This window comes from Micromesistius poutassou (assembly GCF_964030765.1).
Source record: "Micromesistius poutassou genome assembly, chromosome: 5".
NCBI lineage: Eukaryota > Metazoa > Chordata > Actinopteri > Gadiformes > Gadidae > Micromesistius > Micromesistius poutassou.
In genome coordinates, this window is record NC_140275.1 from 1,207,660 (window position 1) to 1,222,728 (window position 15,069).

Here is a 15,069-nt window from a genome sequence, read left to right on the forward strand (position 1 = left end):
TTTGATTGTAACACTGTAACACACTAAACACTTTTCCTTTGGCCGTGAATTGTGCCACGTTTTTTTTTTTATATTTAACTTTAAAACAGGAAATAAATTGATTAAAACATTTTTAGTTCCACAAGTGTGATTAATACTGCTGTTTTGATGGGAGATGAAAATCAACACAGACCTTTTTTTTTTGAGAATGTGCGGCGTTCCCGAGAATGGAAGTGCAAATAAAATTCATCGTTTTTCTTACAATGACGCCATCGTCAACCTTCCTCCAGAGCAACCTCAAGGGCAAAACACGTCTTCAGAAAAAGGCCAAAAAAAAGAAAAAAGAGAGAATTCCATCTCCCTGACTCCAGCCTGTATCAGCCTCCACACCTCTCCCTCCCACGGCAAAACGGCTCCGGTGTCATAACTCACTTGTCGAATTCGTCAGTACAAATTAAAAACTGCCTGACGACTGACTACCAGTATGGCGAAAGAATATCTAAAATAAAGATATTTCCAAACCGTAACATAATTGCCGCTGGCCGCTCGACAACGTCAACACAACCTAGAGACACACACACTCGCAAGAAGTACACGTGCACACGCACACACAACTTAGCACACTTACACAACACTTATGAATATGAAACCCACTTTTTTTGGTATAACACTTTCCTGCTTTCGCTTATTTCCATACTTTTTAAGTATTTATTTTGGGCGGGTGGGAATTCTCATTTAACACGAGCGTGGCGATGCAGTTTGACGCGTGCGGCTGATTTTTATGCCGACGTCTTGAAACACTGCAGCAGTGATCTCCTCCCCATCTCCGAGTTAAGTTCACCCCCCCCCCCGCCCACCCCCCTGCCCACCCCCCCTTCCCCATCACTCGACCCATTGGAGAAGATTATTTACCTCATGCTGGGACACGTTCTAGTTCTCTCCACGCTCTCCTCCTCCTCCCAGGAGAGAGTGAGACACCAGACGAGCTGCATCCGGCCTGGCACCTCGGAGCATCCTCCAACCCCACATCGCTCACACACACACGCGCTGTTAATAGGCTCCCTTTGACTGTCACCGAGGCTCGACTGCAGTGTTTACAACACACACACACACACAGATCCTCATACACGCACATACACGTTCACACAGGAGCACACGCGCACAAACACACACACACACACACACACACGCGTGCGAGCGTGCACAAACACGTATTGTTGTGTTTTTTCCCCTGCCCTGCACTATTTCAAATCTGAAGTGAATAGACTTTGAGATATCGTCACCGCGTTACAATTAATGGAGTGTGTGGCGGAGATTAGGTCTGGGACATGGATTCTGACAGTGTGTCCAAAGGCATGAACACTTTGTCTACAGCAACTGCCGACAGACAAACAAACAAACAAACAAACATCTAGTATTCCAAACCTGCACTTTGCATGGCCGTGACAACATGCACACGCTTTGATATTGGTTTCATTTCATATGACAACCTTGATCAATTCGCTTTTTTTTTCGGGTTGTAAGAATTCACTAAGGAACAAGTGAACATATTCTAGACATATTCAAGATAAAGAGAGACTTCTGGAGGGCCCAAATGTTTGCATATGAAGGAAAGATCTAGCCTCACTCTGGTTGCACTCAAAGACTCATTCTGGTAGCCGATTTCTAGTGATGAAATTAACAAATGGATTTGCAAATTGATTTGAAGTGCTATTTATGGAAGCCTTTTCTGTTAAATTAAATCCAAAATCTAATTCATCAACTATCTTGCGGATTATCTGGCATACATGCATGAGTATGTACGTAATTATATAATCAAGCCACCATGAATCTGTAAATATGCATTATTATACAAAGGCTAATTGCTATGATAAGGATTATCTTTCTCTTTCTATAAAGTCAAGTATGTTGATTATAAGAGACAGAAAGGATTTGTGAATATGAGTGTTATTCTGTTCTATATAGTCCGTAATTATATGCATTTGATTTGAAGTATCCTGTGAAAAACCTACGATTATCAAATCAGAAAAAGGAACAAGGGGTAACAATACATTTGTTTTAACCAAGTGAATTGGATTGAGGTAAAATTAATATTCCGTGCCCTTTTGGCAAATCTGTCCTTTGATATTAGAACATCAACTTCATACAATAGAAGTAGTCAACAGCAGCGAAAAGTGAAAATACTCCGCTAACTCTGAAGAATGACGGGTTAGATAACCCAAAAAAAAAAGTTATCAATAGCCTTGGGCACACAAAGAAAAGTTGAAATCACCCTAACTTCCTACGCCTTCTCCCTGGCTCTTATCTGTCGAGCACACACTTCCAAATTCAACCCTTACTTTTTTATTTTTTCTTAATTCAAGAAAAAAAAAAAAAAAAAAAAAAGCCAGAGCAGCCAATAAATAAGAAAAGGGAAATATTACGAGCTGATACGGTTGAAGGGGAATGTGTCGGGTTGAATAACGACCTGCTCCTCCTCCTCCACCGCCGACCTCCCCTCCCATGTAGCCTCAGCGGGGTTACAACCTTCTTCATGGTTAAACTGGCTCTAAGCCCCCTCAGGCCCCGGGCTTAGAGGAGCATGTATTACAGTGTCTTAGAGGCTAAACCACACACACACACACACACACACACACACACACACACACACACACACACACACACACACACACACACACACACACACACACACACACACACACACACACACACACACACACACACACACACACACACACACACACACACACACACCGCATCGATGACAGAGGAAGCCAAAGGGCCATAGGACCAAATGGGGCGATTACTACAGTGCACACACATCGCTCCTAAATAGTCACACTGGGACCTGGGCGAGGGTGAACTGGGACCAGCAACAGAGCCAAAGAGTTCCCATGGACTTCTTTCTCAACGTCGCCTACGGTCCAGTCAGCCCAGTTCAGCAGGTCTGACGCCAGTGGTGTGTGTGTGTGTGTGTGTGTGTGTGTGTGTGTGTGTGTGTGTGATGTGTGTGTGTAGTGTGTGTGTGTGTGTGTGTGTGTGTGTGTGTGTGTGTGTGTGTGTGTGTGTGTGTTTTTTTATTCGCGGGGTCACCAGCAGAATAATACTGAATTTATTAAAAGTGTCATCTCTGAAGCCTTGGCCGTCGTTAGACACTTGGCTGCAGACACACCTGCAAAACAAATTCCACCCCAAAGCCGGAATATTTCCGTGGAAGTTTGTCTGCACAAAGACTGGAGGGATGAGTCAGAGCTCAGCCACAAAGACGCAGAAATGATGAAAACTCTTATGGATGCCAATCTACGACCGCCAAATCGGGGTTGTCGTTTTTTTTCTACTTTGACCAAATATGCGTAATTATACCCAAAACCGAAAGCCGTACTCCAGATGCTGAAGTAAAAACAGTTAAAGTCAATATAAACATATCGTTTAAATCCATATAGTAAAAAAAATAAAAATAAAACAATTATGGAGCAATCTATTCTGCCTCTCCATTAAGTTCACAGGTCATTCCCTCACGCTCTCAGCAGTCAAATGGATTGACTGCGGAATAATAAAACCACTTATAGATGTGTACTCGCCATATACTCAACCTAAAAACTGCACTGGTAGGTTAACATAGCGTTTAAAAGCGGTCTTTTAAACATATACAATAAAATAACGCTCAGCTTTGATGTGCTTATCTCGTCTCTCCAAACCCAGAAGAAATTCAACACATTGTAAAGCCGTATTGATGAGGAATTCTAATTAAGACCACCTTAAAAGAAGGAATTACCTTATTTCCATCCGTTAAGTTAAACTATTTAATTCGGCCACAATTCCCCAGTGATTAATAGTGATCCAGGGGATAAGCCAAATTGGGAAACGTAAACCCATTCCACTGCTGAGGAATTTGAGCCTGCTCTTATACGACAAAAAATAACACCTTAACCACCGGGTTTACATTATAATTCATCCTATCAGAAGACTTGGACTTATGCTAAATGATCATGTTATTTTGCACCATCCCGCCTAGCAGGAATTCATCTCCCAGCCCCCCCCCCCCCCCCCCCCACCCCCACCACCAACACCCCCACACCTCCACCCTTTTTCATCTTCGCTGTCTGAAGCACTCAAATGAGAAGCTGTCAAGCCTCCTGATTTGTGCTAACTAGCTATCGATCGCTCCGCGTGCGTTGTGCTCGAGCAGGGGTGGGGGGTGGTGGTGGGGGGTGGGGGGTGGTGGTGGGGGGCGGGGGGGGGGTAGAAGAAGAGATGGGAGCCCGCGAAAAAATATATACGACACTGCGCATGCACCGAGTGGAGAAGACGCAAAAAAAAAAGCGGATACCTGAAGTCGAAAGCAGAATAGAGAGAATTCCTAGTCGGTTTTTTTGTGTAACATAACATGGGCCCAGGCTTTTGTTATCACCGCTACATTCACTTTTACATTCACGACATTTAGTAGACGCGTTGTACGACACACACACACACACACACACACACACACACACACACACACACACACACACACACACACACACACACACACACACACACACACACACACACACACACACACACACACACACACGGCGGAGTCGAGGCTCGTCGTGAGTCAGTTAGGGTGAGGTGCCTTGCTCAGGGACGCCTCGACACTCGGCTATAGTCGGAGCCGGGGATCGAACTAGCAACCTCCCGGTTACAACTCTACCTCCGGAGCGAAGCCGACCGAGCCCCGCTAGAGACATGAGATGAGTCGCAGGGAGCGACAGAGCCGGGGTCTACGTAGGGGCTGACTGCACGGTCTCCTCAAACAATGTGTGTTGACTCCAGACTCCCCTCTCTCCCTCTCCTCTCTCCTCACCCCCTCCCCTCCCCTCTCCCGCTCCCACCGCCAGAACAAAGAGACGCCGCGAAGCACGCGCTGGGGGCTACCTATTCACGACGTGAGGGAGAGCGCTTCTCCCGGGCGTCGCTGGTCGAGGCGATTAAATGATCGCCTCTTTGGTGGCAGTGGAGCGTCGCGATCAATGCTTTCACTTGTCGTTAAAAATAAAGGGCAACCAGTGTCAAGCAAAAATAATAAATGAATAAAGAGCGTAAGACTGTTCAGGTCCCAATGTGATGGGTGTTAAATGCGTTTTCAACTAATAACATGCATGATAATAACGAGCTTAATAATAATGATAATATGAATCGTTATTAATTACTATTAATGTTATATATATATATTAGTATTTTATTAGTATTATTTATTTTATACGTGGTTATTATAGCATTTTAGGCCTTTGATTATTGTTATAATTCAAATAAAACACAAATGAAAATAACAATTATAACGTATTGATTGACTACCGTGTAAATCCTAAAATAACAGTACGTGCATTGTAAATTATTACACTAATCTTTAATTTATAATTTAATTGGAAAAACCCTTTCCTACCGTTTATTCTCCAAAAGTCTTCCTCGACTTTAGTGACTTATTCGCAAATGTTGGTAGCATAGCCTACTAAATAATTATGACAGTTGTTATATTTTTTATAATAAGATTATTAGCATTATTATTATAAGCATTATTATAAGTGCGCCTAATATTATAATATCCTCATCTGTTATCCGTGAGATTATAGGTTATTGTACACTAAGCCAAAGCAACACAGGCCACTGGAAAGGGAAATGTTTTTTTTAGCGCTTATCTGGAGAACCCTGTCCTGTCAATCCAAACCCAATCCACTTTCACCACTCCTGCATTATCCTATTGTAGCACCAAAACAAACACGTACAAGGCGAGGGGAGTCCCGCTGAGCCAAACGCACATCCTTACAAAACTATTAATCTTCTCCATGTAGCCGTTCACCGTGAAACCGAGATAAATAACCACAGGAAATGTTTACTTTTCGCATTCTTGTTTTTAAGTTCCTCTGCAAAAATGACAGTGACGTCAATTCACTCGACACAACCAGAAAAGCCCGATTCAACTTCCCCGCATAAACTACAAAGTGAGGTTTAAATTATTTTCGCTCTACATTAGCCTATTGTATATATATATATTTTTTAACCCATCTCATCTAATAGCCTACAGCCCTAGGCTCATAGACTGATACGTATTTTCGCGAGACCTCCTTTTCCCGAATGCAAAATATAGAATGCAGTCCTATTTTAAATACGACAAAACCAACATAATTCTGCGATTATTATTGGTCATTTTTGAAACCCAAACACTCATCTAAATATGGAGTGTCTCTCTCAAAAACCAGACAGATGGACTCACATCACGGACAAAAGGTGAGAATGATTGCCAATGGCCATATAGTTTCCTTTCCCCTCATTATAATAGCATTTGCCGGCGAACAGACTGTAAGAAACCATGAAAAAAACATCCAATTGCCTAGCTGAAGCCTTACTGCCCCTGCATGTCCTTAGTTAGAAAGAGAGAAAGGTATAAGAGTGAAAAGAAAGAGGGGGTGGGGGAGGGGGGGGGAATATAGAAGTGAAATAATATATTCATCGTTAACAAAAAAAAACTATAACATTTGGCTCACCTTCTTTGCTGTTGTTCTGGCTCTTCTTGTCCCACAGTGCCATGGCCTTGTCGTCCTCTGGTCCGTCCATCATGGCCTTGTCACTGGGCACGTACCAGGTGGCGTGCTGCTCGGCCATGAGGGTGTCAAGGTCAATAGTACCCATTGAGCTCTTCCCAGCATCCGGGCTGCAGCTCGCCAGCTCGCTGTCTCCGTTCTGCGAGGGACAGTCACCATTTTTTTTACTATTCTTCATGGCCAGAGGCTGATCCTCTGAGATACTGAATTGCTGGCGCTGGAGTTGGATCTGGGCCTGCAGAATCTCCAGAGGATGAATCTCATCCTGACCAGACGTGCTGGACGGCGTGCGTACCTGCTCCATCCCAGGTGTGCCCGGCTGGTGGCTCAGCCCGTTGCCCCCTCCTCCTCCTCCTCCTCCTCCTCCTCCTCCTCCCCCACCGCCGCCGCCGCCGCCGCCGCCACCGCCACTCAGGCCGTAGCCATCAGGTGTCGAGGTAGTGTGATTGTTGATACCCATTCCCAGGGGCTTGGGTCCGCCCATCAGCCCGTGCTCCCCGCCCCGCTGCTGCAGCTTGGGGGAGCAGGCCATGAGGGGGCTGCGGCCGGGCTTGTTGGCCGAGGCGCCGCCCGGGTCGGAACTGGAGGACACCTCGTCTTCGTTGCCGTAGTGGCCGCCGCCGCCGCCGCCGACCACGTCGTCGGGAAAGTCCACGCGCGGCGAGCTGCCGTCGGACTTGGCGACGCTCTGGATGCCGCTGTCCAGCGAGGACATGAGGTCCGGCTGGTCGCCCAGCATCAGGTCTCCCCCTTTGCCCCAGGAGGGCGACTGGAGCGGTTTCTCGTGGGGCGTGCCCCCACCCCTCTCCCCAACGCCAGCCGAGGGGGTCTGCTGGCCTGGACTCACAACAGGGTTTCCATTGTCAGAGGAAAAAAAAATGCCAGGGCTCACGTGTCCGCTGTCCCTTTTTCTCCTCCCTCTCCCTCTCCCACTCCCTGTTGCTGCCTTCCCCTCAATGCAAGGGGTAGCGTCCATGTTGTAATTTGGAGAGAGGGCACTGGCTTCCCCCTGCACCGTCTGGCTTTGACTCGCAGGCTTAGTGTTGCTATTCCCAGTGCCAGGCATCTGGCTGTTCTGGGAAGTGCCGCTCTGAAAATATTCGGGAGCAGCACTGCCAGTCCCATTAGCCGCGCTGCTATTAATGTCCTGCTCCGTCTGACTCAGTTTTCGCTTGCCCTCGTTCTGGTTCTTCTTGTTGAACGTTACGTTGAGGTTGGGGGCCCCTAGGCTAGCGATCATGTTCTGGCAGGCCGTGGACAGGGCCGCCAGGCAGCTCTGGCCGAAAACATTGTCTTTAGTGCTGGTTTTGCTGAAATTCCCCAAGGAAAGAGCTCCCAGCTTACTCACTGAGGACCGCTGGCCCGGGGGGAACTCAGACTGGGGAGGGTAGCTCCCCGGGGAGGTGGTCACCCCCTGGGGATTGCTGTGAGCCGCCCCCTGACGGTTGCCCCCACCGTAGGGGAACGTCGGTTGAGCTCCCATAGGGGGCGCCGGGAAGTCCGCTCCGGGCCTCCTCTCCGGCGCGTTGGGGTGCCCCACGCCCGGGGACTGCATCTGCGAGAGGTTGCCCATGTTGCCGCCGAACTGGGGGTGCATTCCCGGGGAGTGGAGGGCCGGCGCGTGGCCGTCTCCGGGCAGCCTCATGGGCTCCTGCATGCCCATCCCCGGGCGGAACATCATCCCCGCCCCGTTCTGCTGCAGCCCGATGTCGTGGCCGCCGCCGCCGCCGCCCGGCTCGTTGCCGGCTCCGCCCATGCGCCGGGACATCATCTCCCCGGGCTGGTGGGGCCCCGAGAACCAGGCGTTCTCCTGGGAGACGTGAGGGTTCTGCCCGTCGAAGCCCGGCATCCTGCCGCCGTTCTCCCTGTCGAAGTTGGGCTGGGGCATGCCGCCCACGGGGCCGCCGTGGCCCATGGGGCCCGGGGGGACCTCGCCGTGGTGGCCCAGCTGCTGCAGGCTGGGCTGCCGCATCCTCTGCTGCTGGTTCCGGGAGGCCATCTGCTTGATCATCATGGCCGCGTTCTGCCGCTGCTGCAGGGACTGCTGGTCGGGGCCGGCGTGCTGCAGCGGGCCCGGGGGGAAGCCCTCGCTCACAGGCGGGGTGAACTCCCCGGGGAGACCCGGGTACGCCGAGGGGGAGAGGTGGCTCTCTATGCCCCCGCCCCAACCTTCGCCGCCGCCGCCGCCGCCGCCGCCGCCGCCGCCGCCGTGCGCGTTGGGGAACTCGAACCGGGGCCTTTTGGCCATGTTGATGTAAGGGGAGTCAAAGTGTTGCAGCCTCTGGTTGGGGGGCTGCTGGGACGGCGGTGGGGGGGCGGGCTGTTGCATATTAAACATGGGGTCCCCGTAGGGATGCAGGCCCCTATTTTCCAGTCTGTGAATCGGATACTCAAACTGGTTGTGTTGGCCGGGCATCATGACCCCGCCGTCCAGAATGTTGGGGTTGGAGGAGCCGGGCTCCGGGTGGGGGGGGCGGGGGAGTCCAGGGGGGCATGAGTTCTGTCTGGCAATCAAGCCCGCCTGTTGTTGTTGTTGTTGCTGCTGCTGCTGCTGCTGCTGCTGCTGCTGCAGGAGGGGGTGTCTGGCATTAACGCCAGGCTCCATTCCCACCGGAACCTTCCGGCCGTTTCCGAAGCGCTCGAAAAACACGCCGTGCTGCGGCGGCGGCTGGGGCTGCTGGGGCGGCGGCGGCGGGGGCTGGTGGCCCTTGGAGATGCCCCCCTGCATGCCCGGGGTCCGGGGCATTCCGGGGTTCCCGGGGAAGTTCCCCCCCACCACCACCGGCCGCCCGGGCCCAAAGTGGGATTCGGAATCGGACGGGGAGAACACGGGAACGTCGAAGTGTCCGGACGGCGGCTCGTTGGGGAAGCTGTACTCTAGGCCCTCCACGGCGTTCTGGTTGGGCATCCGTCGGGGCTCCAGGCTGTGGGACTCGGAGGAGGAGGACGAGGAGGAAGGGAGGCCGTGGAAGGAGGCGGCCCTGTTGGGGGACTGGTCCAGGGGCAGACACGGGGCCGGCACGGCGTGGTTGCCGCTCGGAGGGCCGTGGTGCTGGAAGTCAGGCATGTTGTTGGACCTCTGCTGCTGCTGCGGTGGGAACCCGTCCCCGGCCTGGCCCTCAGCGAGGGGATCAAACCCCTCTCCGAAGCCCTGCTGTGGGCCCATGCCGTTGTTGTTGTAGCCCATTAGCCTGCCACCATGCAGGCAGGATGACCCTGAGTCTGGGCCCCCGAAATTCCCACTGAAATGAGGATGGTGTTGGTGGGGGTGCGGTTGGTGGCCGTGTGGGTGTCCTTGATGAGGTTGGTTGTTAAAAAATCCATGCATGGGTCCTTGCTGCTGCTGAAGTCCACCGCCCGCATGCATGTCAGCGTGTCCCCGTGAGTGAAAGCCTCCGTACTGCTCTCCGTTCATGTTCATGTTGAGTCCGAGCATCGGCGGCTCGTTTAAAGGGCCCATGCCCGCTTCCACCGATCCGGGAGGGCCACCAGTGTGAAAACTGGGGCTTTTATAATGTGAACCCATGTTCAGTCTTGGTTGGTTTATGTTTCTCTCTGACAGGCCAGGGTTTCTGCTATTAATCTTGGATCCAAACTGTTCCAGCCCAAACATACTCCCCTATTATCAATCCAACATGACAGCTACCTCGCCAGGCATAGGCACACTGTCTGTTTATCCGTCTGTGTCCAAAAACAAAAATAGAGGGGACAACTATATTATTTATGCAAATATGAAAAATTGTTGTACCAGCAGATGCAAATCAAATTATTATTTTTTAAAATCTATGGACTCACCAAATCAATTCTCATTGTTCTTATTAAATTGTTTTTTTCCAACTTCTCCGACTCCGAAGGAAAATTCAGTGTCCAAGGGCGCGCGTAAAATGTCAGTTTTCTTGTGCGTATTTGTCCCTTTTTGTTTTTTATTATGTCAGTATATTAGGCAAACGAGCACAATCTTCTTTATCAGTCTCGAGACTTGTCGTATTCCAAAGTTATCTGTGCGCAATTCTTCATGACAAAAACGACACTAATCTCTTTTCAACTTGCCAAACACAGGGTTTAGAAAAAGACGAAATTTAGAAAAAAAAACTATTTTATTTGTCTCTTTACGGCTGCTTTTCGATGTCAAACGTCCCAATATGTCCAGGTTTCGGCGAGTTCCATGTTGGAGACGGAAAAAGTCCACTTGGAGCTTTGCAACAAAAAATCGCTTCAAACGGCTGTGGAATTGTGTTTTAAATGCCTATAAGTGGTCATTAAAATCCCAACCACGATTAAGCAGTAATTGAGTCAAAGTCCAAACTGTCCAGAATGTCCAAACCAACGGCAATCCAAACGCGCCGGAGGAACCGGAGGGGTCGGCTCTTGCGCGCACTCAGTCCCGAGCAATGGGCATATAACTACCCGCGCTCTGCCACCGCCGAGCGGCTCCAGAACAGCATCCTTCACCGGCGCCTGGCCCTTCGCGTCAGCGCAATAAGCGCTCCCACTACCATGCAGACTCTCCTTTACAGTGTGTCGCTGTGTTTCGTTGCGTGCGTCCCCCAACTCCCAGGTCTGGTGTGGTCTAATCCAGCTGGGAACGATTCACAGACAGAACACACTCTGGCCTCGCGCTTTGCGCTGTGTGAGATCAACGCGTCCAGGGAGCCAGCAACAAGTTTTGCATTTCTGCAACCACTTCCATCCATGGGATATCCACCAATCACAGCGCAGGAGAAAAGCTTTGGGGGCGGGAGGATTTGTTAAGGTGGTCCGCGGAGTTGACTGCAGAGGCTGTGTGCAAAACGGCATTTCTAAATGTCAATCTCGAGTATTGACATGTTCATGAAAGCTATTAATTTGGGGCGATTTTACAAATGCCAACAATTCATACAGTAAATAGGCCAACACATTACCACGTAGTAACGGTTGGCCTAGTACAGGCTACATAATAGTTTTTCCCTAATGACCCAACAATAACTATTCTCAGTGTTAATCAAATAGGCCTGGCCTACGAGACGCGTAAGTAGGCTGAATTGTATAAATAATTATGTTGCCAGTTATTAGAGCGATTAATCAACGCTGCTGATTAATTGTACGACTATTCAAATATAAGTCACCGTTTAGCTCGGAGGGAGCACGTTGATAGGCGATGGTTTCGTCGTGTGACAAATAGAAATGATTGTTGCACAAGACGTTTGCTATTTTTTTGGGAAATCCGAGCAGCATTTTTTTTTTATAGGCTTCTTTTGTATCCAAGCAGTCATGTAAATGTACAACGCTGTGTCGTAATGAAAAGCGGTCGCACTCACAACACTTATGAACGCACGAGACTTAAATAAACATCCTAATTGCATCGTATCGCTGTAATGTGCATCTTATTGTGCAGCAAACACCACACAACAGGGTTAATTATGTTATGCATGTGTGTGATCATGGTGATCGTGATCGTGTTGTTCCGGTGCTTATGGACGTGGAGGTGTGTAGGCGTGTGGGTCTGCTCTGCAATGAGAGCGTTTCCGTAGATTAGGCCAATGCGTCCCTGAGGAGAAGGTCCTCCTTAAAAGACTATCTGAACGGACTGAATCAAGCGGATCGCATTGGGCCACATTGCCGATAATCAATCAATCAATCGATCCATGAAATCAATAAATTCTCTACGTATTATCACATCTGAGAGGGAATATGATTGCTCCAAATTTTCATGTGTGGACAATCACGCCGTATTCCCCCTTTATATTTACCACGACCATAGCCATGTGAAACTAACAAATCATTAATAACAGTTTAATGCGTCCTACCTTTCATTACAGTCGAGCACCAATGTTCATGCAATAAGAAATATTCACGTATGAAAATATTGAAAATAAATGTGGTGTGGGGTAGGTCTTTTGATGAATAAATAGGCAAAATATCATACTAAAAGGTTACTTATTAAATGTAGGTATATCGTTGTTACGTAGTTGTTGTTATTAAGGTGCTTACACCTTGATGATGAAAAGGCGTTGGCTGTTTTGATATGTAGCTCTATTTATTAATATTGAATGATTTGATATTCGCACAGGAAACGTGAACCGAAGCTTAAACAGGCAAAGGTCCTCGCATATGCCTTTATATTATAGTGAAATATATAAGCATATTTGCTGTATACGGGCTACACACTTTTCCCGGAAAAAAAAACAACTTTATAGGCCTATAAAATGTACGCTACCTTTATTTATCCCCAAATACAGGCCTATTATGTTTTAGGTGTGCTCGGTGTCCCTTTACTGCGGTCTGCACGGCACAAGGGCCGCGTTAAGGGGACTTCTGTGGAGAAGGCACAGTGCCACCTAGCGGATCGAGGCGGAACGCCACCGTCCACTTACATTGATCTCCAATTAATTTGGAAACACAAAGACGGATACGAATGTGTTTACTTTATGTACGGGCTGTATAAAGTGTTCTTTAATCGTGTAAACAATGGTTTGATATTTGTGATAAAAAAACCAATGCTTTCATTCATCGAGCGTATACCCTTATGCGTTGTACAAAATATAATCAAATAAAGAAAGAACGAGACGAGGCTACCGGAAGTCAAACAGACGCGGTAGGATTAATAATAAGCCTTCGGCTGATAATAAATGTTAATTCATTGATTCAATTTAAAACTAAATAAAAAGTTTAGTGTAAACACCAGTTATGCCTTATTGTCTATATAAATAATTATGTGCTAGGTTAATATTCCTTTTTTAAATATGAATTTGTCAAAGAATCCCCAGATAGTCAATACAAGCAGCATACTACTTATTACAGGCAATTCAATATATGAGGCTCTACCTACCCGTGAATTACGTCACCTTTTTTATATTTCAACTAGACGTTTAAAGACAATAAAACAAAAAGGCCAAAAAAAACCATGTATTACAGTTTAGATTATTGTTCATTTCTTTGTTGTGTTTTTACAAACAAACGGCACACAAATACAGGCCCTGAAAAAAATGGAAGTTTCAAAGACTGCAGGGAAAAATAATTAGAGCTTTTTTTACACTGGGAAGCGTAGCGGGCTTGTGAGAGGGCTGTAATGGAAAGGGTACCGGGCTTTGTGTGTTAATAATTAAATGAGTACCAAATGTGAGTTATTTCCATCACCTTACAAAACCTGCTCCTCAGCTCTGGGTTTACTAGATGTTCCTCCACCAAAGTAGAGCAGAAACATGAAGAATTATTTAAAATGTACCTAATATAATATATTGTATACATCCAATGTGTTTACAGCGTAAACGTACAGCCTAAATTACAAACGTGTGTGTTTCCTGCATGGACAACGCTCAACCTAGACCAAACACAATTGAAAGTCGACTCCTATTACTCATCAGAGGATAAAGAACAGCAGGCCTCCTAACAGAATGTATTGCATATGCGTCGGCAGTCTCTTCAAATAGAAGCGTACGAGTTCCAAAACCCAAACGGCATTCCCCAAAGCTAGATATCCCCAGTGATAACGACAGCGCTGGTGCTTCTATGGACGGTCTAGAGGCTGCGCAGCACTGTCACAATGCGGCTCTTTTCTATTGTGATTTAGTAGTCAATCTGTCTCAATGTTGGTCTCAATAGGACAAGATAACAGGAGTGAGTGTCCCTCCTCCTCTACGCTTAAATCCCACAGTTAACAGAGCTTCTCAGCGCAGATAGACATATATTACCATGGGTGACTGGGTGGTGTCGGGGGGGGGTGAGGAGGTAGGCCTGAAGAGGCAGTGCCCTCCCTGGCCGGGGGGGGATTGCGTCCTATCAGCGGGTTTATTTCGTGAGCGCTTGCCACCGGCCTGTCACTCATCCGGGACACCGCAGCTCCGCGGGTCAGCGGGGTTAAGCAGCATCTGTCATCCAGGGGAACACCATTGTACCAAGGGGGAGGGCAATGCTATAGAGACCCTCCCTCACCCACCCCACCACCACCCAACACATCCCCAGTCCCTGTGGTCACATGGACCCCAGGCTGATCCCTCCTCTCTTGCTCCCAGAACAACAGGAAAGACTCTACGGAGAATCTCTAGGGCCCAGACTTGGCCCAACCTCGGAAGACGAGGAAGCCGGTCTGACATCACTGCCGCTCCAGAGCACACCCGAAATAACTGGGAATGAAGAAAAATATCCCCTCTATCCCCCCCCCCCCCCCCACCGCCGCCGCCCACTTGGTTTAACCTGCTGCCCACAGGGAAGAGAAGGTCACATAATGAGGGCTCTGACACCGCCAGCACCTCCAAGAAGAATAACAAATATTGGTTCATCCACTTTATGTGCATAATAACGTCCTGTTATGTGTCGCACAAGCGACTTGTGCTCTCGATGCTTGGGTGTCGGTGTCAAGCCGGTTCCCGCTAGTCTGAGCCTGACAGCTCCGGGGGGGGGGGGTGATGCTGTGGTTAAAAAAAAGAAAGAAAAAAACCTCCTTCTCTTGTTGAGCTCCCCCCCCCCTTCTTCTTCTTCTCCTGGGAGATTCACCGGCTTGCACTCGTCTGTGGGCTGCTTTATTTTAACG

The 15,069-nt window shown here is 48.5% G+C and overlaps 1 pseudogene across 1 annotated transcript in view; it reads right to left on the reverse strand.

The window, feature by feature from the left end:
- Positions 1–11,173, reverse strand: part of LOC311343921 (transcriptional activator MN1 pseudogene) — a 13,008-nt pseudogene extending 1,835 nt beyond the window's left edge. Inside the window, exons 1-3 of the transcript XR_014684126.1 lie at positions 10,356–11,173; positions 6,856–10,241; positions 6,504–6,699 (exon numbers count right to left, since the gene is read on the reverse strand). The product of XR_014684126.1 is annotated as a transcriptional activator MN1 pseudogene (transcript). The remainder of the gene's footprint in view (positions 1–6,503; positions 6,700–6,855; positions 10,242–10,355) is intronic.
- Between the last annotated feature and the right edge of the window lie 3,896 nt (positions 11,174–15,069).